Below are 27896 nucleotides of genomic sequence, written 5' to 3'. Positions count from 1 at the left end.
ATTACCATGCCTCCTCTGGACCCAGTTACCTTGTATTTGAAGCTGACACAGACTGACATCCTATGGCTTACCTTCCTCCCTTTGTGGCCAGTTCTATTACCTAGGTCAGGTGAAGAAATCACCTTCTGTAGCCAATCCCTGGTTTGCTTTGCCTAATGAAATAAATATGAATTGTTAGTTTTATCCAGCTTACAAACTCCATAGGTCAGGAGTAAATGTGTGAGAGGAAATGTTGGCAAATCTCTGTATTTATTTACAGCAAAGATCTACAATTAACTGTGCTTTGAGAAAAATGTTTCACTGGAACGACCATAGCAAAGGGTTATGTTAAGAAAAGTTGAGGATGCAGGTGTCTACATTGTATCCACTACTGCATTTAAAAATAAAATTAAGGTTTCCATGAAAACTATTTTTTAAATTATGGCTTGCACAAAATACAGATAATTTTAGCCAAGGAATATCTTAAGCACACATAAGGGCCTGGGTTCTATCCCCAATGCTGGAAAAACAACACAAAGCAAAAAAATTATCTAATCATCATGCTATATACCTTGAATATATACAATTTTTAAAAATATATTTTTAGTTGCAGATGGACACAATACCTTTATTTCGTTTATTTAGTTTTATGTGGTGCTGGGACTCGAACCCAGTGCCTCACACGTGCTAGGCAAATGCTGTGCCACTGAGGCGCAACCCCAGCCCCAAATATATACAATTTTTATATGGCAATTATACCACAATAAAGCTTTTTAAAAAAACTCTTTCCATAGGAGAGAGAGGAGAAGGAAGAGGAGGTGAAAGTGGAGAAAGAAGGAGAAGGACTTGATAAACAATAAGTATTCTTTTCTGTAATTGTACAAATGCTAGTAATTACTACTATTATCACCTAATAAAATTCCTAATTGTGCTTATACCATTTTATCCATTGGGGAGAAGTTGGAAAGAGGACTAATAGTCTGTGAACAGGATGCAATCTGTATAAACAGAGTTTTAGAAATTTTTGTTTTAGTTGCTGCTCTTTAAAAGTGAAAGAATCCTTTTTTTCTTTCTTCTTTCTTCTTCTTTTTCTTTTTTGGTACCAGAGATTACACCCAGGAGCATTTATTCGCTGAGCCACAACCCCAGCCTTTCTTATTTTTTAAATTTTAAGACAGGGTCTCACTTAAGTTGCTTAGGACCTTGCTAAGTTGCTGAGGCTGGCTTTGAACTTGAGATCCTCCTACCTCAGTCTCCCAGGTTGCTGAAATTATAGGCATGTGCCACCACACCTGGCAAAAAACAGAAAGATTTCTTATCAAGAAAATGAAAATAAAAACTATTTCCAATTTCGATTTTAAATGGAAAGACCCAACTGGGCCACCAGTCCTGCATTTCTACAAGGCAACAATGGGTCAGAGCCCAAGGGCCCTTTTAGAGGGTGAGTCTAGTCCTCACAGAGCCAGAGCGTCCTCCATGTCCCTTCGCTGCTTGGCCCATTGTGCCATCTGCATTGCCTCTCCTTTCTTATATTCTACAAGGTACTTTCATATAAGTCTCCTATTTTACACAAACTATAAGACAGGTTAGGCACCTGTAAAATGTTTTCCACATTTTACAGTTCAGAAAATTAATAGAATGATATGTTAAGGGACTTGAAGATGTTGCCAGCAACAAGGACTAACATCCAGACCACCTCTTTTTCTCCAATGTGCTACTGCTTCCCAACCATGTGAACAAACTTGTTCCTCAAATTTCTTTAGAAACTATTTGTCCTCTGTCAATTGCTTCAAATGCTCTTTGCTGTGGTTTTAAGAAGCAGGGCAACACGCTGTGCCAGTTTTAAATGGTAAGTTAAAATGTGACCTAAGGTGTCTGAGGCAATGTCCTCTCCACTCCGCTAATAAACAGGGCAGTTTCTAATTATTTGCATGGAAGTTGGCTCCCAGGATAATTCTGTGTCCGTGTGGCTCCGTTTCACCTCTACTTATTTCCATTACCTTGCATATTAGCTATGTCAAGTTGATGGGCCTGCTGTTCCCCAGGGTGGCTATTATAAATACTGGTGCTACAGTGAAATGCTTCCAGTCTTCTGGAACCTCATTTGAACTAAGCAAGTTCTCCATAATGATCATTAATGATGTATTGCTTGCATATAAATGTTGGATATTAATCTTTTGTTTACCTTCTCTATGCCATCAGACTTTTTAAAGGTTCTTTGTAATGCTCAGTAACTGATCATCAGGAGTAGCTTCTGCATTGGGGACTAAATGACTTCTTTAGCTAATAATTTACTGTGGCAGGGGTAGACTTGATATTAGAGCACGGGCTAACAGACCCCTTTCCTTTGGCAGATATGGCTGCCAGTGCTCTTGGAGCTAATCTATCATTAATGCTCAAGTACCGAACCTCACCTGTTCTCTTTTCAAGGCTGGGAAGATTGATGCCTCCTGAGTGTCACTAATTTGGTACTGGAAACCCCATGCCAGGAAGCTTCTGCAAGATGACTGGGATGAATCCAGTCACCAACCCTTGAAGGAGGGATATCATGGGTGCTGGATATATTCTGTTCCTTTCTCACTGGAGCTAGATTAGGCCCACACTGCAGTGGGTCTGAGAGTTCATTTCATCTGGATCCTCTGGTAAACTCATTTCTTTGGGAAACTTAGATCCTAAGAGCTGGAGTAAATCTAAGGGAGTTTTCCATGAATTAAGATAGGCTTATCTCCCTATATTGACTTAGACTTGGGAAAAAAAATGCCTGCAGTTTGGTTGAGTCTGACCTTGCACCATGGACTGGACTAGAAATAGATTGGCACTTGTGCAGGAATTGAAACTGCGCTAATGTTCTTCATGGCACAAGGTCACAGAGTTAGAGCTCAGGAATAAGAGACCTGGATTTGATCCTGCTCTGCTACCTACTATCTATGAAACCTTGGGAAGATTTCTAAAACTGTTTGAGCCTTGGTTTTCTCTTTGCTTAATAGGAATACTAACATTGCCTACTTCATAGGATTGTTATAAGGATTAAATAACAAAATATATAAAACATTGACTCCAGAGACTAGTATAAAGCAGTACTGAGTACAAAAATACAAAGCTATAACAATTATTTTATTATTATGAGTCCATATTGGTCTCAGCTGTATAGAGTCCTCTTCTGACCTTAATCATCCTGAAAACGAGAAGCTGTTTTCTGGGCTGTCACTGTGTGTCTGTCTTTACATTACCTGTCTTTGTGATCAGAAGTTAGAAAGTGATCCAGGTTAAGAAGAATTCACTGGGTTAGCTATGAGCAGGATGAGGAAATGGCCCTGATCCAAAACTATAAACATACCCAAAGTCTCTCATGGCAAGGAATGCACATTAAAACCTGTTGGAAGCAGACATGCTGTCACATGTGAACTTATGTCTGAGGAAGGTGTGGAGAACCTCCTGGGACAATGCAGGCATAGGCACCAAGGCCACCAAGGTGGGGTCATGATATGATCTGGGGTCATGAGGAGGTGTATTAGGATCATGATTGCTTTTGATACCATACCTACAGTTTTGGATGGGCAATGTCATTGGCACTGTTTTTCAAATCTCATCATCTTGTTCTTCAAATCTCCTGAAGATATGAGAAGCTATGACTATGTTCTTTGCTGTTATCCTTTTCTTGCTCCAATTCATTCTATTTAAATCACATGTAAATAGAGGTTGAGGTGGCTTATTTCAGATTCTTTTAGAAAAATCGAGTTTTTCCTTGACGAGTCAAGAAGTAACTCATTCTTCAACCCAGGGGAACTTGACTCAAAGGAAAGGTGATTCTTTTGGACACAAGATGGTATAGAACCTCCTGTTCTTCTTCCTCTTTTTTTAATCTCTTAAATCCCAAACCAGCAAGAGGGAGGTCTGCCCCTCTCCTGGGGATTTAGGAGGACAACTGGGGAGGCCACTTTGGTGGTAGTTGTGGTGGTAGCTTTCCTCAAGCTCTCAAATTTGCTCTGGACATGGCTATTAGTATGTTAGCACTTCCATCTAGTAGTCAAAGAAAGCAACATTATATTCAGTCCTTCCCCAATATTGACTTCACTAAGAGGTATAGATTAGGAAAACACTTTTATTTGTTCTAAAGCAATTATCTCTGAGGCCCCAGACTTATCTGATACTGATCAGAAAACCTTTGGTCTTCAATTTTGAGCTAAGCCAAAGCCTTGGCTTGTGGTATGAGGAAGACCCTAAATATCCTCTGGCAGAATTGAGTGTTCTAGTATCAGTTAGTCAAAACTTCATTTGAACTGGAGGACAGCTCAGTGTTGGAGCATTTACTTAATATGCACAGAGCTCTAGGTTCCATCCCCAGCACTATTAATAAAAAATGTTTAAATTCCTTATTTTGCACAACTTACTTATAAAATATTTTGTTTCAAATGTTAAATGGAAAGGGTACTTTAATTCCATATTTTAACAAGCACTTTGTGAAGATACAGAAAATGACTATTAATTTTCCTTCTATCAAGAAAAAGGTTGAAAAGATGATGAGGGAAAAAAAAAAAAACAAAACTTCAACTATTTCCTGGAAATGAGAACTTAGTGGTTCCATAGGCAAGATTTCCATTTCTAAGACCATTTACTTCTAAGTCCTATTAGTTGAGTCTAAAAAATATTTGGTTCCTAACATTATTGACCTATGTCCCAAATCAGTTTTTCAAATATAAAACTATTTCGCTCCCATCACCCTTGTGTGTCACTAGAGATATGACCTGAGAAATGCCTGCCAGAAAAACTTGTATTCAGCAGCATATTTCTTATTAAGTGAGCAGTGCAAAAAAACAAAAATAGAAGTTAGTGATTTCCTACAACCCCCAAACTGCCTTGTTCTTCCAATAGAAATGTTGCAACACATTTCTCCAAAATGTAGTCTAGGACCCCTGGGTATTTTACAAGTGAACAATGGCTGAGTCATTTAAGAAACACAGCTAGCTAAGCTCTCATTTATTTGAGCAAAAATTTCACAGGGCTTTTATCATGCTTGCACAAGAACCAGATATCTGAAGACTCTGTAAATCCATAAATACCCTCTGACATGATGGGCCATTACAGCTCTTAAAGACTCATTGCTGTCTGTTGGATCAAACATGTGCTTCACGTGGAAGCCTGAAGAAGATTTATATGTCAACCATTCTAAATCAAATCTCTATTTAAAACTCACTATCTTGGGAATGAACTTCAAACTATTTTTGCCTGCTGGTATGAAGCATTAAGTTCCCCTACCAAGAAAGTCTTAGGAACATTTCAGTTCCCTAAGCTCACATCTGTACACACCTGCAACTAAATCTCTTCTTTTTCTCTTCTCCCAGGGGGTGGAACTCAGCTCAGTAGATAAGTTTCATGGTCTCAGACCTGCCACTTGACTTGTTCTTGACCTGCGTCACATAAATCACTTAATCTTTTGGAGAGATGAGTGTTGGAATGAAGAGCCAAATTTCTAACCAAAGGTCACTCAAGTTTTTCACTTATGACCAGAAGAAAAAGCAGGATAGTGCTGCCTCATTAAAAGAAACAGAAGGAAGCTTCCAGAAGCCAGGAATGGTAAGCAATAAAGGGTGGGAGAGAAAGGCTAAAGAGCATGAGAATTCAGATGAGAATCTTTGTTCCAACCTCTTCCCCTTTCTCCATACCCAGCAGGCCCTTTGGTCTTGATTCTACCTGTCCAGTGTCTTTCCAACTCAACTCCCCCTTCCCATTTGTAGGGCTACAGCCTCAACAAGAGACTCAGTACAGGCCATTGTACTTTTTGCTTCAGAACTATTTGTCTCTGTGCGAGATTGCTGAGAGCAATATCTTTGTTATGTATAGAACTGATCGTGTGTCAAACCCCACCCTCTATGATTGGAAGGTGTGTCTGCCACTATCCTCTCCACCATCAGATTTCCTGATATTTCCTAAAAATAGCTCATTCCTAAAAATAGCTTAAAACATCCACCTACATCCCTGCCCTCACTCTTGAAATCCTAAACCCTCATGAAGCCCCTTCGGTCCACACAAAAAAACTCACAATTCCTTCCTCGAATGTCATATCCTCAAAGAACTGTCTTTCCAGAACTCATAATACTGATTTCACGCCTTGTTTCTATTAATTTCTCTGTGTTCATATGCCTTTCCCTAAACTGTAACTCTCAGAGAGCAGAGCTAATACCACATATGTTGCTGCTACTCAGTAAATATACAATAAATAAATGGATATGTGTGCACAGGTAAGTGAATTTGGCCACTGCTTTTTGAAAAAAGAGAATTAATGGAGTCAAAGAGACAAAACTCAGAATTCAGGACAGTAAGGTGACAGAAGGCAGAGGTGTCCTGTAACATGGTATTACCAAGATCTCATCTGCTCATCTGCATCTGTGGACTTTTCATTTGTGAGGGTTCTCATGTTCTGTCTTCCTAGTTCTCTTTTATCTATACCCTGTACCCTGGAAAGTTCTGTTCCCTATCATGCTCTTATTGAGCACTGAGAACTTAGCTCTGTTGGTCTCTGTTGGTCTCTCTGGGTCCTTCAAATCCCAGCTTTTGTGATTTAATGGGATTGGATGGAAATAGTTCTGCAGTCTGATTTTGTTTCTGCTTCACACTGCATTACTGCTGGTGAATTCTGACACATCAGGTATTTTTCCAATCCTTCTAATCTTCAGAACATTTTGAAATTATCTCTAGGTCAATTAAAGTCTCATATTTTTGCTACATTTCCTATTTTCCCTACACGTTAAAATGTATTTTTACTCTGTTACCTTTAAAAAAATCGAATGCCAACATCTGATGTCATTTACATTCATTCAGACTTCTAAATAGGTTTCTCCCGCTCTTCAATGTCAACAATTTATTTTGAGTACAAAACCTTTCCGTTGGCACTCTCCCTCATCCACATGTCGAGACTGCAGTTTTTCTAAGGACCTTCGAAAGACATTGGCAATGTCTCTAACCTGGGGTTTTCCTGACTCTAGTTTCCTTCCCCATCATGAACACTGACGTCTAGAAGCCATCTCCCCCGTTACCCCGTCATGACATCTGCAGGTACACTGACAACCATGGCCCGCCTCTCATCGCATTCAGCAACTCCTGGGTCAGTTGCTACAGGATTCTTATGACTTACTGCCACCATGCCAGCTGCTAGAAAGCTTTCTGATTTGCTTTCCCACCCCTTGTCTCTGTTTATCCCAAAGGGTTCTCACCCCTTGGATACTGTTCCTTAATGATAGAAAAACCTGCGTCGTTAGCTGGAGAACAGGCCCAGTGTGATTTTGTTCCTCACCACATGCATGCCCACCATCCCCACTGTGTCTGGTTTTCTCTTACGTGCCTTGTGATGCTTTTGGATAACACCCTTAAAAGAGCCTCATTTTCCTCTGCTTCTCTCTGCACCTCTACTTCATTCATTCTTATCTATAGTTATTATTTGCAACAATAGCTAAATATAGTTTAGCTATGAGCCTGGCTGTGTACTTCTATGTGGATTATCTCATTTACTCCTCATTATAGTTTCATGAGGATAAGAGTAGTAGTTTCATGCCTACTTTACAGAATGGAGAACTGAGGCTTAAGAGATGAAATAACTTGCCTTAATTTACACAGCTAGAAAATAACAGTAGTAGAAGTTAGGCTCTCTCTTATCTCTCTTTCTCATTTAATCTATCACACTTCAATGCCTTGCTCTCTGATCTTTCTCTGCTCATGGATGGCGGCTTACAGCAGGGCAGTTTGGAATTGCTGTTACCTTGCAACCAGTCTGCTAAGTACCAAACAGCCTCCCTGGCAGAGTGCCTAGTGATGGCTGCCATGGAAACGACCTGCTCAGGCTACTTCCATCTAGGAGAGGCACCCTGGAACCTTGGTTAATTCTGGTTTGATCCCTTCTTCCAGAAAAACTCCACCCTCAGGGCAGGTGGCACACCAACTGACATTGGCCAGCAAGCAGCCGCCTGTAGCCCAACCTATCCTTGGAGAGACAACATTGAAAGGAGTATAAACCCTTTATGTCAAGAACTTCCTCCACACACCTCTCCCCGATAGGTTCCTAAAAAGAGTCACCAGCATCCCTCCCTGCCTTTGCCTGCAGCTTCTGCTCACTGCTTATTAAGAACTGATGAAAAATCTGAGTACAGTAAAATTTTTGAGTCTAGACATGAAAGAGAATTTCTGCAAATTCTTCCCTGTCCTCTTTCTCTGTCCTTCTCTTACACTATTTTCTTGAATGTATTACTTGCATTTCTTCAGATGAAATCTTTGAAATCAATTAACATTATCTGAAATATTTTTAAACGAGTTAAATGTGAAGTTTTGTTGCCATCATCTTGATCACAACTGTGTAAGTTACAAGTCAAATACCAGATTGGTTTAACTCTAGCTCTACCATTGAAATTGAAATTTTAGGATATTTCTTCTTTGCAAACTGATGGCCACCACCAAAGCCCCTGCATATCATAAAGGCTTCAAGAGCCAAGGCTGCTAGATTCTGGTATTTTTCAGTTCCTATAAGCCTGAATTTTTAAAACAACTTCCCTATTGATGATCTCAAATATTGTATATGAACATGCACAACCTGGAGGGACACATCCAACTAAGCTGTTTATGACTGGATGACTTTGTTCTTTGCTTGTGTTTTTATTTTTTCTGTAATGCACACATTAACTTTTTAAAAATAAATGCTATTTTAAAAACAAAAAAACCTTGAAATTTATATAGAATTGTCGAAGTTAAAATTTTGTTTCCCAAGTATACTATAATTTTTCTACCAGCATGATATCATCATTGACATTCTCTTTATTAGCAGAACTTGGCACCCAAAACCATGTTAACTATAGGTTCTCCATGACAGCTTTTTGTTTTAAGTCACTAGTCCCTGACTACATGTGCTTTGAAACACTGCTACCTGGGCATCCAACACTTCCACATACTCTTCCTGCATAGGGATGGTGGGAACAGGATGAGGTGGTTAAAGTTTGATGGTGGAGGTGGAGGAGGTGACTAGGGAAGAATGTGCCTAGGCTTTGAGGGCAGTCTGGTAGAAAGGCTGGTTTAGGAGCTGGCTTAGGAGAAGGGAACAGAGCAGCTGAAAGGAGGCAAGAGATCTGAGGAAGCCCTGGAGTAGGAAGACCAGGTGGGTGCTGGGTAGTACCTCTGAGTCAGGGTCCATTCTTCCTTCACCTGCCAGCCAGGACACCCATCTCCTCCTGTGGTCCTCTGTCATGCCTGGTAGTCAATTCTCCATCTCTCTCTTTCATTCCTGCATGGCTTTTCCCTCCTCCCAAACCATGACCTTAGCTTTGCCAGTGATGCCCATTCGTCCTCACTCTTGGCTCACTGGCTCCAGGTGTTGCTGTTGCCAAAAGCAACTGATTTGGGGGCCATGGTTGAGATTCTATTGGTGTCTGTAGTGGGAGGAGTTTGAGATGTGAACCCATGGATTGTCCTGGGGCGCTGCTCTGCATCTACCACACATCTGGGTGATAGGCTAGTGCCTCATGCCATTTAGCTGCCCTTTAGCATGGAGACTGTATGCTCTTGTGCAGCAGAGAGCTTAGCCTGTACTTGATGCCTGACGGATTCATGTGACACTTTGGTTTGTGGAGAACATGGGAAGGAACAGAAGGTGAGCTGTGTGTGGACAGTCACTTCGTTCATTCTGTGTGGCTTTCCACACAGGGCCTTAACCATGAGGAACAAGGACGAAGGAATGAATGCACAAGTGAATGAGGAAGTGAAGGGTGATGGAAGGAATGGAAACAAAGTGAATGCTGCTGGAAACGAAGAAGAGCAGGAACATGGAGGTGAAGGATTGGATGTCTGAAAACCATCCAGGTGGTGAAGAGCACTAGTCTTCCCTGGCTCCTGCAGCTCCTGCTTGGCGTCCAGGACAGTTACACTGCCAGAAGCAGCTCTGGGAGCTAGGCCACTGCACAGGAGGTATGGGAGCGTGTAAACAGGCTGCACTGCTCAGCAGCCTAAGATAAATATTCATACTTAATACTGGTTCTAGGGTATGAATTTTTAGACGATAATTCTTTAAAATTTATTATAGTTTTAAACTTAATTGGGTGAAAATATTTATTGGTGGGGGATGGGATGCAATTACCCAATTATCAAAGCAAGGATGAATCCTAGAAGGGACACTAAAACTATCTTTAAGTACTGAGAGGATTTTATTATAGCAACTCTTAAAACAATAATGAATGTTATGTGTTCCTCAGTCTTTTTTGCAACAGAAAGGAGCACAACCATTTTCAAACAGAAAGCAGCTTTGCATCTGTGGGGGAAGAAACAAGAAAGGGCTCCATGCCAACAAATCCTCCTCACAAACCCCCACCACCGAAAATTGCTTTTTCTTTGAACATTAAGAAGAAAGAGGGGTGTGTGGGGAGGGAAACTGGTGAATCTGCAAAGATGTGGGAACTAGCATTAAAAATATGCTGGCATTTTCCCAAATGGGGAGTGCTGACAAGTATAATCCTATTACTCAAATCACATCAGCTATGAGATAAACGAAATAAAAACATGATCTCGTGCGACTGAGGTGGCTATCTGTCCACAGACTCTCCTTGCATTGTATCAATCTGCCCCAGCAAAATGGGGCATAGTAGAAAACAATGTTAAGGAGGCTTTTAAAACACATCATTGAGATTACAGCACCTTTTAAAATAAACAGCACTGAATACCAACACAGGTAAAATGTCATTGTGAGACGGGGATCCGATATTCAACGGTGTGCTTTATGGCTTTCCAGTGTGTGATAAAATCTGTTCACCAGATGTACTATATGTCTCCTGTGTAGCATACTTGAGCATCCTGTAGGCCCGAGGCCCATTTATTTCATGTAATTGCCTTTCCTGTGCACACCTTGGGGCACCCTAATTCTCTATTTTATTTCAGGCACTGTACAGGGTACCATCTGGTAGTTTTAAACTCATCCCGTTTTATTGCACGACTGCAGTGGCTGTATTCAGCCATACTGCAGTGGAGACAGACTTCTTACTACCAGCTATTTATTTTTGCCTGAAATAAAGTAGCCTTGAACTATCAACATGCAGGACTCACACGTAGATCACGGTCGGTCCATATGAACTAGACAGGTTCCTAGGCAACCTGCAGATTCCAAGCAGCTCCGAATTGCTTCATGCACAGCTGTTAACTTGTAGAATTGGGATTCTAAATTCTTTGCCTACTTCTGCACGTAATGATATCATTTTAGTATCTCATTTGTATTATTTCAGTTCAGATGAGCACAAAAATAAATGTATTCCATCACATCTGGAAAAGTACCGCAGAGAAACCGCTTAATATACAAAGCTGCACACCTCATTACGAGGTTCGTCACTCACTTCAAACCCAACCTTACTTCTGTCCCTCATCAACACGGCTTTTGTTATGCTGTTGTTTTCGTTAAATTGTTAAATCATCTTTCAAGGGAATTTGTAAGATCTTGAAAAGGCGAGTTTGGAAATAATATACTCGGCAGAAGGAAAATAAATCTCAGAACCACGTGGCTTTTCTGCCTCAGGTCCCTGATGAGAGTGCCTTCCCTCAACTTGTGCACAAATTAGATAGGAAGGAACTCTGTTCACTCTGAGAATTCATCTCGCGCTTCAGAGCAGCCCCCACCCCCCAGCGCCCACACAGCTGGGCAAGCTACTTTAACAAAGGGTCTTCCATATGCAAATAACTCACACCCAGCTGTGCGTTTGCATATGAGTCCTTGTTCACCTGCCCGTGCCTGCCTCACCAAATCCCTGTTGCTGTTCCTTTTATGTATCCCTCGCCAGTCTCTTCCACCCTGACCAACAGCAACTGAAGTCCACTGGCCTGTGGAATGGCAGTGAGACCAAAAGGAGAGGGGACAGGCAGGGTGGTGGGATGAAGAGAGTGATGAGTTGGCTCACTTGCCACTGCTGCCTCTTGACATGTGTTATCTCGGCATTGCCCATTGAGAAGATTACCAGTCTTTGGCTCGAGACACAGGAAGCCTTCCAGGGCACAATCTGCTACCTGGCACTGAGGACCTGCATAAATAAACAAACCAATCAGGGGATGCTGGCATTACCACAGGCACCTCGGCCCTTCCTTATGGTGACGGTGATGGGCGACAACAGCTCAGCCACAACGGAGGATGGAAAAATATTTAAGTCAGAAAAAGGTTGGATATAGACCCGTTTGCAGCAGATTCTTTACATGTTTTGCATTTGTGGCAATGACAAATGTAGCTAAATGCACCTGGTTGTAGCTGTCTGCTGTGATCTAAAGCCTGTTTGAATGAAAAGAATAACTCCCTCTGTTATTTATTGTTGGAAGCAGAGTTTACTTTGCTGTCTTTAACCTCAGCAGAAATCAGAAATGCCAGTTTAACAGCAAGCTGATGAGTTCTAGGGAAGAGCAAAGAGTCATTGGTTGGCGTCTTGTAAATCAGAAGAAGTCTAGTGACCAAACAGATTCATATTTATTTTCCTGGAGTTTTCCCCCCTTCTTTGACTCTCAGGCAATCTTGTTCTATAAAAATGTTAATGCTGGTCTGAATATGAAGGGTAATTTTTTTCCCCCACAGCTCTGTCAAACACATCTTCCCAATAATTAAGTGTGCATCCTTGGGCCCTAAGAGCAGTCTTGTCGAACAAAGCAACCGCAAATCCAACTAACCTTTGAAGAATGAGGGTGTCAAAGTATAAGCAGATGTTTTAATTTGCACAATGCTGGGATTTTTTGGATGCCAAATGTTCCTAAAATAGTTATTGTAGCTCGACAGCAGGAGAAAGATACACTCAGAAATGACCTACAAGTCTGTCAGTTACAGAGCCATTGTCTCCTTCAGCAAAAGTGATATTGGACAAGCTGTTAAGAAAGCTATACATTAATCAGCGTTTAATGAGAAAGTATCATAATTCTATGATTATAATATATAAAAGAAAGAGAGCACTGCAACATTTCCAAGTACACACACACACACACACACACACACACACACACACACACAGAGTCTCTGTAAAGGCCCTTGCTAAATTTAATGCAGGGTGAAATAAAAGGTCTCATGCCATCCCCTGTGAAGGTATCAAAGGTTTCTAAAATGACTTACGAGATGTGTGCTATTAAAAAAAGGAAGATACATACTTTAGCTATGAAATTATGGCATCGTGGTGTGTAGATTGTCGAACTTGCATTGCTTTGGGGAAACATTAGCACACGTTTTTCACAAGTGGATGTATGCAGGGAAGATTTATATTAGACATAAGGAAAAATGTCTTGACTTTCAGAGGAGTTGTGAGAAGCCCAAATAGTTTACCCAAGAAAGCTGTGGAATTTACCTCCTGGAGATTTTTTGCAGCAGTCAGGAGACCCATATGTTCCGGTTTATTTCAGAGTCCTTTGAAATGCATGGAATGGGCTCATCAAGAGTTTCCCAGTCCTTCTCTTCTGTCACCTATCTGGGAACAGGTTAGTTGTACAGCAGATGTCCACTAACCTAGCCCTTTGTCCAACCTTCTCCTAAATCCAGTTTCTCAAGTCTTAGCCTTTGCTTCCCAGAACCTCTTGTTTTAAAATGTTAAGCCAAGCAGTCCCTGTGCACTGGTGCTAATGAATGGAAGGAGGAGTGTAAACTGGAGCAATCTTTATGGTGAACAATTTCTCAAAACCTACCAAAATTTTCATTCATGTACATATTCTGCAATCTTACAATTACATTCCCAGAGCTTTATCTTACAGATCTATTCACAAATTTCAAAAGTGACCCATGATTTAGTTTAGCAGCAAAGTTTGGGATAGCAAGTAACTGAAAACAACATAAATATCCATCAAAAGAAAATTGATTAAATAAGCTAAGGCACATCTGTGTTAACAGAAAGAAACAGTTCTACTCATCCCTAAAAGAGTGGATATCTAAGATATGAATAAAAAAAAGAGGTGCAGAATATCATGTATATTATGCTATTGATTTTAAAATAGGAATAGAAAAGAGACACACTTTGCAAGATAACACTTGAATTATTACACTATCTGAATTTTTATGGTATATGTAATTCCCATTAAAATCAAATAAATGAAAATTAAATAAACGACGAAGGGAAAATAAGAAAGCCTTTTTCGGGATCCAAATTCCCAAACTAAAGTAGAGGATTTATTTGTCCTAACTCTGGTTCTTCTTGGCTCTTTTCAGGAAGCCACTAACTAGTATAAGATGGCCATCCAGCAGATGACAAAACTTTTTGACTTGGGTTTTCTTATTCCCTTCCAGTAGTTGTAACTTCCAGAAAAGAGAGAAGAGGAAATAGGAAGTAGAGTCTGGTGGAAGAACACCAGAGAGCATTTCCTCACTTCACAATTGGTGAATTGAGCAGAATGGTCTGAGGTGGCACAGCAGGTAAACTTCTGCCTGGGACCGCCGTAGAAGCAAGAGAGGCAATTGCCAAGAGATGACTAATTCCACAGAGGAAATGCAGGGCACCACTGGAACAAGGTGAGAATTCAGCCCATCCACAGCATTCCCCATATAAAAGTGCACCCCAAAAAGGCCTGGTACAAATACAATTCTAGAATGCTAATTCTGGGAAGTCTCTAGAACTCTGAAAATTATCGGGGAACACAGTTGTGGAATCTTTTCAAGAATCAAACGTGAATTGAAACTGTTGTTGGAGATAGCAGTTTGAAGGGGCAGGTCATAGATATAGGACAACATTGGGAAGATAAGAGACTTGGCAAAGTGCTGAACTTCTCTGAGATCCTGTTTCATTGTAAGAGACAGACAGTGACTTCACTGAATCATTGTAAGGGTTCATTTCTATAATTTGTTCAACTATAATTTGTTTTCCCACTGTGCCAACCATATACATGACCAGGGCCAGCAGTATTCTCTACTAAACTATTTGCCACCTCAGTCACTTTGAGGGCTCTTCACAGACCAAGAGGTGGACTGCTCCAGGCAATGGATGGTCATCCCGCTGCTAATTAAAGGCAGGGAAACTAGAGGTACTCTCCCCTCACCTTAAAAATCAAGCCAGGTACCACAAAACGCCAGGGTCACTGTGAAGACAACTGTTTCCCACTTTGGCTATTATATTCCTCCCACTACCAAGAGCCTGCTTAAAAGAGGGGAGAGAGGGCTTCAGCTCGCGCTCCTGAGACTTTTATTTAAAGAATACCCCATCTTTACTCGCAGCTGAGAGGCTGAAGATTAAAAATTAGCCACTGTATAGTAGCTGAGCAGTAACAATTTTTCATAAAGGTTTTTAGTACACATTTGGGATTATAATTTCAATATTATGCAAATGCATTTTATGGATCTGTAATACAGAATGTGTACTGGCGTTAATGTGCATTAGCCGGCAAGCACAAAAAGGCTCCAAATGAGCCATTTTGGTGTCTGCTTTCAACATGTATTATGAATAATAAGTAAAATGTTCTGGTTTAGAACAAATAATATAAAATCTGAATTCTTCTTGATGTACATCAGTGACACAGCCCTACGCGACTCCCACGGAATTCTTCCATTGGACATAATTAAAAACTGACTCTTAACCAATATATTCCTGTTTATGGCTTCTCTTCTTAAATGGGATGTGAAAGTAAAATAAATATGTTTAATATGAAAAGAGGATAGTTTCCCTCTGTTGTTCAAAATCAGGCATTAACCAGATGAGTAAGTTAGAAAGGATGTGACCTGACCCTCAGAAGTCAACAGAGTGGCCCAGGTGCCTTCTCATTTTAGAGGTTATGAGTATAAAAAAAGTGAAGAAGTCATTAAACAGGTTACAGAACTTGTGGCATATTTTTTATTAGTAAAATTAACAAATAAATTGTTTTTAATACCAAATGCTTAATATAAAATAACTGTGTTATTCCAAAGATAATTCAGTGATGTATGAATAGTCTTTTCTTAATAGTGTGTTACAAGCCTGAGATTCAGTCTGGAATCCCAGGTTGGAATCTGTTCCATGTATATTTTCTTTTAACTTTGTCAGTGTGTCTTTGTAATTGAAGATTAGAAAAATTGCTCAGAAGTTGTTTTGAGATTTTTTTCCTAAATGCAAAGCCAAACAACTCATGACTCCTCTCTAATAGAGACTACAGATGTCTTCCTTCCTTCCTTCCTTCCTTCCTTCCTTCCTTCCTTCCTTCCTTCCTTCCTTCCTTCCTTCCTTCCTTCCTTCCTTTCTTTCTTTCTTTCTTTCTTTCTTTCTTTCTTTCTTTCTTTTCTTTCTTTCTTTCTTTCTGTGTTAATATTTTCATATTCAGGTTTTGCATTATAACACAGAAAGCAAGACCAAAAGATGCCATGTACTGAAGGCAGTATTGGTGATTTTAGGAGGAATACAAAATTTCTGTTTGATTTAATTAGGGCTGTCAGTTCTATTGATCTATTTTTTTAAAATGTGTTTCACAAGTGTCCCCTTCTTCAGCAGTGTGAGGGGGAAGACTAGATTGTACTGTCCCATAAGAATGGACTAGGCATTCAGTTGAGTAAGAAAAATGCAAAAACCTCTCCCAAACAGGTGTCCTTAACTTAGTGTATCTTAAAATGACATAGATTCTCAAAATGCTAATAGAAATACCCACGCATTGAGTTCTCACTGTGTTGTCTTAAATGCATTGTCTTAGGAAATAGTTGAAGAATCAGGAGTTTAAAAAAAAGTAATTTGAACAAAATTACACAGTTATATGTCTTTAATTTTGCAACTCAGATTCCTGACCACCATATTCCCCTGAGTTCACTATTTATATGGTGAACAATAGTCTTGGCTTCATTTATCCGGTAAGTCACAGGAATGGTGTGACCTGGACACTACAATTAATACTGAAGTCTAGTCCGTTGCACCCTACCTTGCTGCAGTTGGTTGATTACTGCTTTCCTTTTACCCTGACACTTCCATTGTGGATGAAGGTCCATGGAAGGAAAGATGGATACAGCAAGAGGAACTCAACGAATATGTGCTGAATAAGTAAATCAGAATTTTTCAAGTTCTCCAATTCAAATTCAACAAAAGTCTTTGGCAACCTGCAGAGTATAAGCTATGATTTCTGTCCTTGGGTCCTTAAAATTTCAAGAAGACCCAAACTAAAGCTTAGTCCTTCTAAATGTTACTTACAATCAATATTGGAAGGAACTGAGTATATTGTATCCTAATTTGAAAACAAGCTACTTATCATATGTGGATAAGACTCCTACATGAAGGTGTCTTCCCAACAGGTGAAATATGATATGTTAAATAATAAAACCTGAAGCATAGTGGAACAAGTCTGAGAGAGCAGGTGGTATGCATCTTGACTTACATCCCCAGCACTATTCACTGTCTTTTCTGTGCACTGGGCCCTTCATATGATCTCGCTTAATCTTCACGGCAGCCCATGAGGTAAATATTATCATCTTCATTTTAAAACTGAGGAAATTGAGTCTTAGGGAAAGTAAACTGTCTGAAGTTACCTTATTAATAAGTGATCGAGGATTTAATTCCAAATTCCAAAGTAAGCATATGAGTGAGAGAAGATAATAGTTTTTAAAGAATGAATCTCAATTTTTTGAAACCCAGCAGTAAGTCTTGCCTTTCTTGTGACACTTGTCATGCTTTGCTTTGTTATTTCTAGATGTCTTGTGATCCCCTACTTAATTATAGCCTATACTGTTTGAGGGAAGGGACCAGGTGCAAACATTCTTATGTTTTCACAGGACCATGTTCAGTGCCTGAGACAAAAAAGGTATTCAAGAAATATTTCACTTATTCTTCATATATTTACTCTATGGCCACATCCAGTTGAAAAAACAAGTCATGCCTTCCAGGAACTACCAGCTCAGTGGAAGTTTGTGGTTAAAGAATCATTGCTCTTGCTGGGGTTGTGGCTCAGTGGTAGAGCTTGCCTGGCATGTGTGAGGCACTGGGTTTGATTTTCAATACTAGCTATAAATAAATAATTTTTTAAAAAATCATTGCTCTCAACTGGCTATGGCAATGCAGTGATAGAAAACAGGGAAATCAAGGTGGCTCTTGGAAAGGAGCAGTTTATTGGTTCAACAAAGGCTTCCCAAGGTCAATGTCATCCAAACCCATTCCTGAAGCATAAGCAAGAGCCAATGAAAGTGGAAAGGGCACCACAAAGAGAGAGGGAACAGAAATATGCAAAGACCTTGACCCTAGACATAAGTGCAAGGCCTGCCTCGAGGATTACAAGTCATCTGGAGCACACTGTTCACCTGTAGAGTGAGCCAGGAGTTGCTGGACAAGGAGGGCAGGGGAAGAGGAGGACTAGCCAGCAAGTTGATGACAGGGCATGGGTGCAAAGTTCAGAAGTACTATGTGCACCATGCCAAAGTGCTTGTACTTTATCCTAATCATCCTGAGGCGCTTTTGGCAAGAAAGAAGGAAGACAAGATATATATTTGAGAAAGATGATTAGCTAAATGGTGGAGACAGACTGGAAGGGGATACGACTGGTCGAGGGAGCAGGAAAGAAAAACAAAGAAGCAATTGCTAAAGCCAGTAAGAGGGAGGGTCCTGCCATCTGGAGAAGAGAAGGCCATTTTAAAATTTAATTTGGAGGGACACACAAATATTTTGTCATTTTGAGCACCCCCACCAAATTGCTTTTTTTCTCAGCATTAATTTGTGGGATCCCCAGGGACTAGCATGCTGAAGGAATCATCACTTTGAATGTCCTTGTGTTTCGACATCCCAGTGCAGTTCTTAGAGATTTAATTAGAACTGTGTTAAGGCTCTTTTTATCTGAGCAATCTCTCCATGGGCAGAGGTATCAGAATAACAGGAATCGATATAAACAACTTAAGAGGAACACCTCAGAAAGGTATTTTCGCTGATGCACATTTTTTATTTTGAAAATTCACAAAGATCTCCACTAGGAAATCATTCTTCCTTGGTGTCATGTTGCATGCTCAACAAATAGGAGGTAAATATGCTAAAATTGGTGCCTTTTCCACGATAACCACATAGCTATAAAGCTCTTTGTTTTCACCCAACTGCTGAAAACATTTGTGTAGGCAATTTCAGTAAACATTTGGAGAATTGGAAGTGCTCTTTCCTACACATATGGTTCTTTATGAAGAGGTAATTTTTATCTATGTTCTACTCAATTGAATATTTATAAGTCTGTTTGGCCTCAAAGGTACCTGATCTCCCCCTCAAAATACAATCGCCCTATAAAGCTAAAGTGAGATTTATTCAGTTACCCTTTAAGAACTTTGTGACTTATTTTCATTTTCTCCCTATCAATTTGTTCCCAATGCAATCTTAAATTTGTCTAATTTGCTGTGTTATTGCAATTAGTCAATTCTCCCTTAGTTACACAAATAATAGCCCTGTAAGTTTGAGGCTGTAAATCATTCATCCATTAAAAATGCCGTTTCCTTGTACTGCAAATTCGATTCATTTAGAAGAGAAAAACCATGGCATGGAACAGAATTATGCAATGTCATGGACACATTAACATTTGGATCAAAATTTTACATTGTGTCAGCCAGTAAACAGTATAAATGGTTCAGATTTGCAATAAATAATTGTCTATTAATACTCTGGCATGCTGTAGCAAATTACAGTCGCACTTCAGTAAGCACAGCTGTAGGTAGGCACCAGGGCGAGGAAGCCAGTGCCACAATTGGTTTGAGTGGAAAGAGCCTACCGTGCTGGATGCAGGGCAGCTCTCTTCTCCAGCAATGGCAAGCACAACTGTGGACTAAATGCCTGCATTTATAAACACAGGAGGAAGACCCAGCGGGCTCTTACTGTAACTGGAACAGACACCATGATGCAGCCCTTTGCTATAAAACCTATGGAAAGCACAGATGCTGAATCCAGTGAGGGCATCCTTCACTTTGGCTGAATGTGAAAGGGACAGTGGCATATGTTATTAAGCAGAAAAATGCTCCCGATGATAGGAAGCAGGGACTGGGAAATACGGTAGGGCTGGAGCATCCACATCAGATATTGGTTATGGAGCCACTAAAGGACCAGCAGGAAGTCAGTCTTCTCCCACCCCACCCCCCAGAGTCCTTCATATGTATAGGCATGATTTCAACTTTCTCTGCCAGAATCTTCCTTCCCAACCAATGGAGGAATCTAAAATTAATACCATTTTCACTGTCTGACTGAAGTGTTTTAAATTCTGTTAGAATACAAGCAAGATGTCTGGGAGGGTTGAAAACTAGATATATTAATATTCACTAACATCTTGGCATGCAGCAGGTTATCAGCTTAGTCGAAACGAGAGTTCTCACTGTGATGAGCTAGAACACAGGACAGGTAACTTTAATATGGGTGAGGGGGAAATGGAGTGTTGCTGACAAGAAAACAAGAGGGTTCTGGTTACTATTACAAGAGGCAGGGACACACAAAACAGGTTAGGGAAAGAATCATAATAGTGACCAACATTGCATAGTGTATCTGTGAAGGCAGCACTGCTATTATCATTCCCATTGCCCAGATGAGAAAACTGAGGCCCAACAATGCTAGGAAACTACTCATCAAGTTTACCCAGCCAGTGGGATAATTTTACTGAAGAATTGTGTATCCCCAAAAGCTAATTTATATGAGCTCAGGATTTAGCCCAAGACTGTCTAGGAAGAACAGAGCTTACTGATTAAAGCAAAAATTAATTGATAGGGTGACCCTTGGCAAATGCAAAGTTTTATGGAATTCTTTATAATAAAGACTCTAGACTCAATTTAAAATGTTAAATTAGTCCTTCTAGTCTTACTACTATCCTATTATGTGTCACTCAGCTCATAAAGAAACAAAAATTCTTGAATTGACTCTAAATTTATAATTCACTTAATCTACATTTATATGTTTAAAATACATAGAGCATTAAAGTGACTTTAAAAAGCATATTTTAATAAGAATATTTATATCTGAAAAAGCTTGATATCTAGAGAAATATGATTTTTTCTTAAACTGGATAATATTTTCATCATCATAGTTAGAAAAATTTATTGAGCACCTATTAAGTATTGGGCATTGCCCTGGATTTTAGATGATTGCCTAATTTTTCTTTTCATGCATATTGAAAGCTAAGTTTAATTTGAAGCTATTTCCCAAGAAGGGACAGCAGCTGCGACTGATTTATTTGAATACTTTAGGACATTTATAAATAGTTTTTTCTAATTCTCTAGAGAATGATTAAATCCTTGTGGATGTATACATTCTCGAGCAGTGTTAGTTTTCCCTCATGCTTGGATGATTGCTATGGGGCTCATAACATGTGTCTTTACCAACAATAACTACTTTTTCTTGCATAACACTAGGCAATCCTCATGAAAAAAGTAGTTTGTATGACATCCTTCTCCTACCCCAAACTGTCAGTGGCTCTTTACTTCCTTGAAAGTAAACTCTGCATTCAAGGTCTCTACCATCTGAGTACGGTCTGCCACTCAGCATGTGCTTGCCATGGCTTCCCATGCAAGCCTTCTGCTCCTGGAACGCTCTGTGGTCCAGGATGATGTACATCAGCCATCACACTTTGCTTCCCCCCTGCTCGTCCAGGGGCCTTCAGTGACTTTACACTCTCTCCAGCTCCCATGGTGTACTTCCACATCTTCTCTGAAATCTCTTTTTGGTTGTCTCACATTCTTTTCTCTCCAAAATCCAAGATTTGATACTTACTACAGAATCATGAAAAGTTAGAACTGGCAGGGAAATGAGTGGGGCCATTTATCATTCTTTTATATAGCTTCTCTCAATCTTTATTTAGTAGACTCATACTGGATTAGGAATGAGATGACCTGACTCTACCATATTTGTGACAGGTGACCTTGACCCAGTCACATGAGCTCTCTGACACTCAGTTACCACATCTTTGAAGTGGTAAAACCTGTCTTACCTCCTTTACAAGGTTATTCTGAAGATCAAAGGTGATAATGTAAGATGAAGTGATTCATAAATTCTAACTTGCTGAGTAATGCTGTTTATTAAAATGTCTCCATACAAGGCACAGTCTCTACTCCTGCCACAATTCAAAAGTATATTTTTCTGTATTTAGGAAAAGTAGAAAGATTGTTCATTTGAGTCACTTCAGATCTCTTTGGGAACTGTGGAAAATTTTGCCACCTCTGCTACCTCTTTCTGCCACACTGAAGCAAGCAACGTTTTGAGGATTATCAGGGTACACAGTACTTGGAGGCCTGACCTGAATCATTAACTATTTCATAGAAAGTGGTCAATAAGTCTTTGAAGGGAAAATGAATGAATATTCACTTCTTATCTTTCAATAAGAATGTGCAAACTCTGTATTCAAGGCCTCCTTGAATAACTTTTGGTTATTAATGTTATACCTCCAAGAAAATTTGCTGATGCAATTTCAGCCACATTTCCAAATACAACTTTGTGCAATACTAATTGTTCCAAACATCTAAATACCAACATAGGTATAGAAGCCTGTTAATACTTTTCACATTCACTTGCTGAATGTATGATTTAGGCTGGTTTAAAAAGATGATCTCTCTGATAAAGGCCCATTAGCCTTCAAAACATCCTCAACTCTTGGTGTTAAAACAACAATGATGATTTGCTTCGTTTGTGCACTACACACCAACTAGATGAGCTGATTGCATATCTGCTATGAAATAATGTCTGTTATTACATAGTTAAGTACACATTAACTCCATTGGAAGCACTAGCAATTACACAGTATGTTATGTTAATGTACCTGTGTTACCTTCTGATTGCCATATCATTAATTCAAGTGACCTCTATAAATCTGTCTCTCACTATCATTTCCCTATTCTAGACCTCTCCATAACACTTTAGAGACTGTTAGGAAAACAATAAAACTACACAGTTAAAACTTGAAAAAAAGAGGCTCTGAAGTGTGATTCCACTGAATGTCTGTTGTTGGTTTTTATCACTTCTCCTTTGCTTGACATACATAAACAGCTTTATAGCTATATTCCATTCCCTTCCCTCCAAAATTAGAACTATTTTTGCTCTGTGAAGAGTAGTAGCAAGGTTTGATATTTTTTACAAAAATTAGAAATCTGTCTGGTTCATAAACAGAATCACAGCTTAAAAGGGCCCAAGTTCACTCTAAATTATAACAATCAAGTTTTCACAACATTTAACACACCCAATCATGGAAAGTTCTAATTTGCTGATAAAACTTGAGTTGGCTCCCAAACCCTTTGCGCTTGTTTACACCAAACCTGAGTTTTCCAGCCAATCTCCTCCTGACCTTCCCCACTCCTTCCAACCCCTCATTCAACCGCAGAGCTACTCCAGCCTAGGAGATGAAAACCCTATCAGCATTTTCATAGTTAATGACAGGGCTACAAAACAGAAAATAACAGCAGGAATCTGAAGCCAGTGCTTTTATTGGACTAACTAACGATATAAATAAAATGGTCCCTGACTGAGCTTCAGGGAATCACTGTCTCTTTATCAGGCCATAGAAAACAGATCCAGGAGGGCAATAAATACGGCACATAACGGAGTGGAATTAAATGATTAGGCCTGAATTAACACCCTGTTTCTGAGCCTCACTTAGTGTTCCATGGCCCCAATGAAACACTGCAATTCACGAACGCTCAAGGCCCATTTAATTTTTATTTCAAGCTAGTACAGAAGAAGGGATTACCTATAACTCCCCCATTCCATTGTATAACTTGAAGTAACAACACTGATCTTGTCTAGATAGCTGTTAGGAAAATAGACTGTGTTGCAGGAATCACAGAGTCTATTCAAAATCCTGCCTCTAAGAAGTTGTATTAATTAAAAGGAACCAAACGCCTATCTCTGCGAAAGTGACAAAACTGCTCTTATTTGGGAAAATAATGAATTAATTAAACTAATTGGATTGTTCCCCACATTATTACCAACAGAACTCAGTCACTATTAGCCCTGATATTTTACTTTTTGAACAGTTGCTTTAGCATGCGGAAGGTTCAAGCTGCGTTTAACTGCAAGCTGGAGTTTTAAGATCACCTTTGTAGATAATACATGAAGGCCCATTTTCCATCATGCCATAGGCCCCGTGATAAGGCAGGTGAGCTTAACTGAGTTGGAGGGAAGTTACTACTGTTCTGTACCCTTCCATTTATGAAAGGGCTCTAGAGCAAGAAATCCAAGGATGGCATTCATGGAAGGTTCCACTGTTCCAGCAAAGTAGTTAGAACTTTCAGATGAAATATGCAGCCAGGTGAAACTGGCTCATAAAATCTACTTGGTATATTTGCAGCTTGAAATGATGTATGAGATGGAGATATATTTATAAGGCAAGGTCCTTCAGAGTCAAGGGAGCTTACAGTTTTGAGCACCTAGCTAGATGCAGTGAGCTGTGCTGCTTTCTCAGAGTCCTCCTGATGTCCTATAAAGTAGGCATGATCATTCCCATTTATAAATAAGGAAACTGAGACTCAAATAGTGGAATCACTATCTGAGTTCACACAGGAAGTTGCAAAGCTGAGATTCAAATCCAGATCTAGATGATTCCAAAACTAGAACTTTCTATCCATACTATGGTATCACCTGCTTAGGACTCCTGGCCCCAGTGGAACTCTGACCTAGAATAACCAAAAATCCTGTAGAAGAGTGATGAGACTAATTCAGTGTAGTTCCAAAGGATGGGGTTAAAAAAAAAAAAAAAAAAAAAAAAGGTTTTGACTCTGGAAAATCCTTTCTAAAGTCCCAGGAGACCCAGGCATACAGTATGTTAAGGAACATTTCTCTGGAATGAAGGTGGATTTGCTAGCTTCAGAGTGTAAACCACAGCATGAACAAAATGCAGAATTTACCATTAACTGAGAGCATCACCACCCCTGACTAAAATAGACAGAAAGATGCTTCCATAGTCCTGAGAATGAAATTTGTTCACAATCAAGTTTTCCCTAATAGCTTAGGATAGCATGGAGTTGTGTATATGATAGGAAAGGACACCTATCAGGTTGAATCTTTCTCTCAGTGCTTCCAGCCAACAGAATTACTATAACCCTGACCCAAATTTATGCTTAAGTCCCTTTAATGAAATACCCACATAATTCTTTCAAAATCAGCCTCCAGTTAAAAGACCTGGATGGTGAGGACTACATTGTGGAGAAATGGCACATTAATTAAATTTTTTTTTTAAGAATAGCACTTGCAAGTTTATTGGTGATAGATTCCCATTAGCTTAAGAGCTGTGATTGTTGAATTATGATTGGACACTCAATTGGCAGGAAAGTAACTGATTTCATGTTCTGTGCAACATCTTTGTGCATTACTAGGGCCCAATAAATTAATTAAAATGTTTTTGACACTCAATTAACATTACATGGTAATAATTACATCTATTCTCTTACAAGTGATAAATTTCCTGAAGTTTTATGTTTTGAGAAAGGTCTTTGTTTACTAAAAAGGGATATTAAAATGATTGAAGTGAGTTTCATTTGAATGATTAATGTTTTTGTTCCTTGGCCAGCAGTTCTTGAGCAAAGGCTCAGAGTGCAATGGTTGCTCTTGGTTATAGTTTGAACACTAACAAGTCCCCTAAGACCTTCTGGTCTGGACACACTTACAAAGGTCTGATCTCTTGTCAGTAGTGAGTGAAGAAAAATTTTCATATGTCTGCCATAAGAGCCAGAGTATGTCTTTGAACTTGAGTCCTTGCCTACTTGACTCCTCAGCAAACTAAATTTTTAAGCAGTCTGTTTGGTAGATGCGACCAATTGGAACACTTTTCTCTACGCAGGTGCTCATTTCAGCGGTTGTTCCAAGGCATAATTTCAGTTTTCAAAATCTACATAAAATGGTTAAAACACAAAATTATGGACTACAAGTCTTTTTACTTTCGACTGGCTGCAGAAGTAGCCTGTGATATAATCCCAAAGAACATGGCCTTTAATGTGAAGTATGTGCATTTTCCACTAAATGGCTAGCCATAGTAAAGAGACCTGACTAACTGCTTAACTTTGCCTTAGTTTCCTCATCTAATGTGAGGATTACAATACCTTACTTATCGATAGGGAATTCAAATGGCATAAAGACATGAGTTGTGTTCTTTAAAAAAAAAAAGTGGCACATAAATATGGAGTATTACTATTAATCATCTCAATCAAGATTGGCCAGGATTTTAAGTTCTTATCCTTGCTAATTCACTTTTTATGATTCATTGATAAAACCTCTCCTTCCCCTGGGGTTATTTCAGACTTTGTAAACCTGGGCCTCCTTATAACAAGTGAGCACTGACCCTGTGTACTTCAAACCCACAACGCTGAGTTACAAAGCCACTTCTAGAACCACCTTGCCTGACTACCTCCATAGCTTCAACTCCCATCTTTTGGTCTAAACCCTTTCATTTGAGTTTGACAGCTTATTTTTCTTTTGACCTGGATTTTGCAGTGGTAAAATTGTCCAGAAAATTGTTTTGCCAGATCCTCCATTTTTCTGATTTAGCATTAGAGAAGCTACCCTCCCAGGCCAACATGCAAACTCCCTGCTCCCCAGGCAGGACCCAGCTCCAAGTCCCTTTTTTTAACATGGGACTTATTGTTCTTGTGATTTGAAAACATTCTGTTCACCTACAGTATTTACTTACCTGTTTCTCATCCATCTCCCTCTTCTGAGATGTCTGTTCCAGGAAAGAAGGGGCAGTGTTTGTCTTTTTCACTACACTCCCCTGGGCTCTCGTTACTTCCTAGAATATAGTAAGAAGCACAATAAATAATTGTTGAGTGACCAGATGAATTGCTACAAATAGAAAAGGTCACATTTGATATCACTAAAGCATTTAGCACTGAATACCATTTCTTCCCTTCCCTAACTGAAAACTTAACACTCTCCTAAGCTCTTGCAATAAAAATTTCACCAGCTAGGTCCTTAGAAATATTAATTCCTTCCTATCACCACTGTTGTCAGGGCCTGAGGTGAGGCCAAACATGGCTGGAGTTTTCAAAAAAATTTATTTTTAATATAATTTTAAAATATACTCACTAGGGGAAGGCTCATAAAATTCAGCTCCAGCCACAATCTGGACTATGGGCTGCCAAGCGCTGCATAAATAAATCATCAAGTCATTTTGGCATCCTGTGGGCCAGAAGGAATATCTTCCTCAGTAGATTTAAAGAGACATGGTTCTGGAAGAAACAGGAGCAAGTGAGTGATTAAATATGTTCTCCCTGATTATTCTCCAGAGTTTGGATGGGTCCTTGAAGTAGTAACTGTACATTTTACCCAGGGCAGATTTTTTTTCCCCCTTTTAATTGGAATCCACTGTGGAGTTGAAAGAATCCATTCCAATATTCAAAACAAATGCCCCCTCCTACTTTGCAAATATTGATACACTTGAAAGAGTGAGGAGAACAGCAGGATAGAAGGACAGTTTGCGACCACATATGTATGACAGAGATCCAGATGAGTCAGAGGCCATGCACAGCAGGGCAAAGGGAGTCCCCCAGGACAGTGGAGGGTGGCCTCCATGATGGTAACACAGGATTCTTCAGGGGCTGCTGGACAGTTTTCATCAGTGGCCCAGGGTGAGTGTCCACACTAGAGCTCACTTGTATTTCTCCCTCTCTCTCCCTCTCTCCCTCCCTCTCTCTCTTCTCTTTCTCTCTCTCTCTCTCTCTCTCTCTCTCTCTCTCTCTCTCTCTCTCTCTCACACACACACACACACACACACACACACACACACACACACACGTGCACAAGCCATACAAATGACTGGCTGCTCTCTCCTGCTTATCTAATCTAGGAAGCTCACTGCTCTTCCTAAATATGTGGGGATGAAGAACACAGACTAAAAACACGGATCTGTGTCCTGTGGACCCGGAAGCCAGGTCAGGAATCCAAATCCTTCTGACCTCTGAAAAGGAAAAGAAAAAGAAGCTTCTATGTTTTCAAGAACAATCTCAAAAAAAAAGAGACTGTGTGGGGGTCAGTGGGGGCAAAAGTCACATTATATCTTTTCTGAACTGTTCATTTAAATATGGCATC

General features: G+C 39.7%; 1 long non-coding RNA gene across 3 annotated transcripts; it reads right to left on the bottom strand.

Moving 5' to 3' along the window:
* Window positions 1-100: 100 nt before the first annotated feature.
* Window positions 101-27034, bottom strand: LOC306656702. Of its 3 annotated transcripts, XR_013762615.1 has the most exons (4): window positions 26895-27034; window positions 26500-26598; window positions 1227-1271; window positions 101-152 (listed from the first exon to the last, which is right to left on the bottom strand). It is a non-coding gene; the product is annotated as an uncharacterized lncRNA (long non-coding RNA). The 3 variants fall into 3 exon arrangements; XR_013762616.1 differs by lacking the exon at window positions 1227-1271; XR_013762617.1 differs by lacking the exons at window positions 101-152; window positions 1227-1271 and adding an exon at window positions 11848-12011.
* Window positions 27035-27896: the final 862 nt, after the last annotated feature.

This window comes from Sciurus vulgaris (assembly GCF_902686455.1).
Source record: "Sciurus vulgaris genome assembly, chromosome: 3".
Taxonomy (NCBI): domain Eukaryota; kingdom Metazoa; phylum Chordata; class Mammalia; order Rodentia; family Sciuridae; genus Sciurus; species Sciurus vulgaris.
The sequence above is the reverse complement of the archived record's forward strand: the minus strand, read 5'-3'. Positions and strand labels throughout refer to the sequence as shown.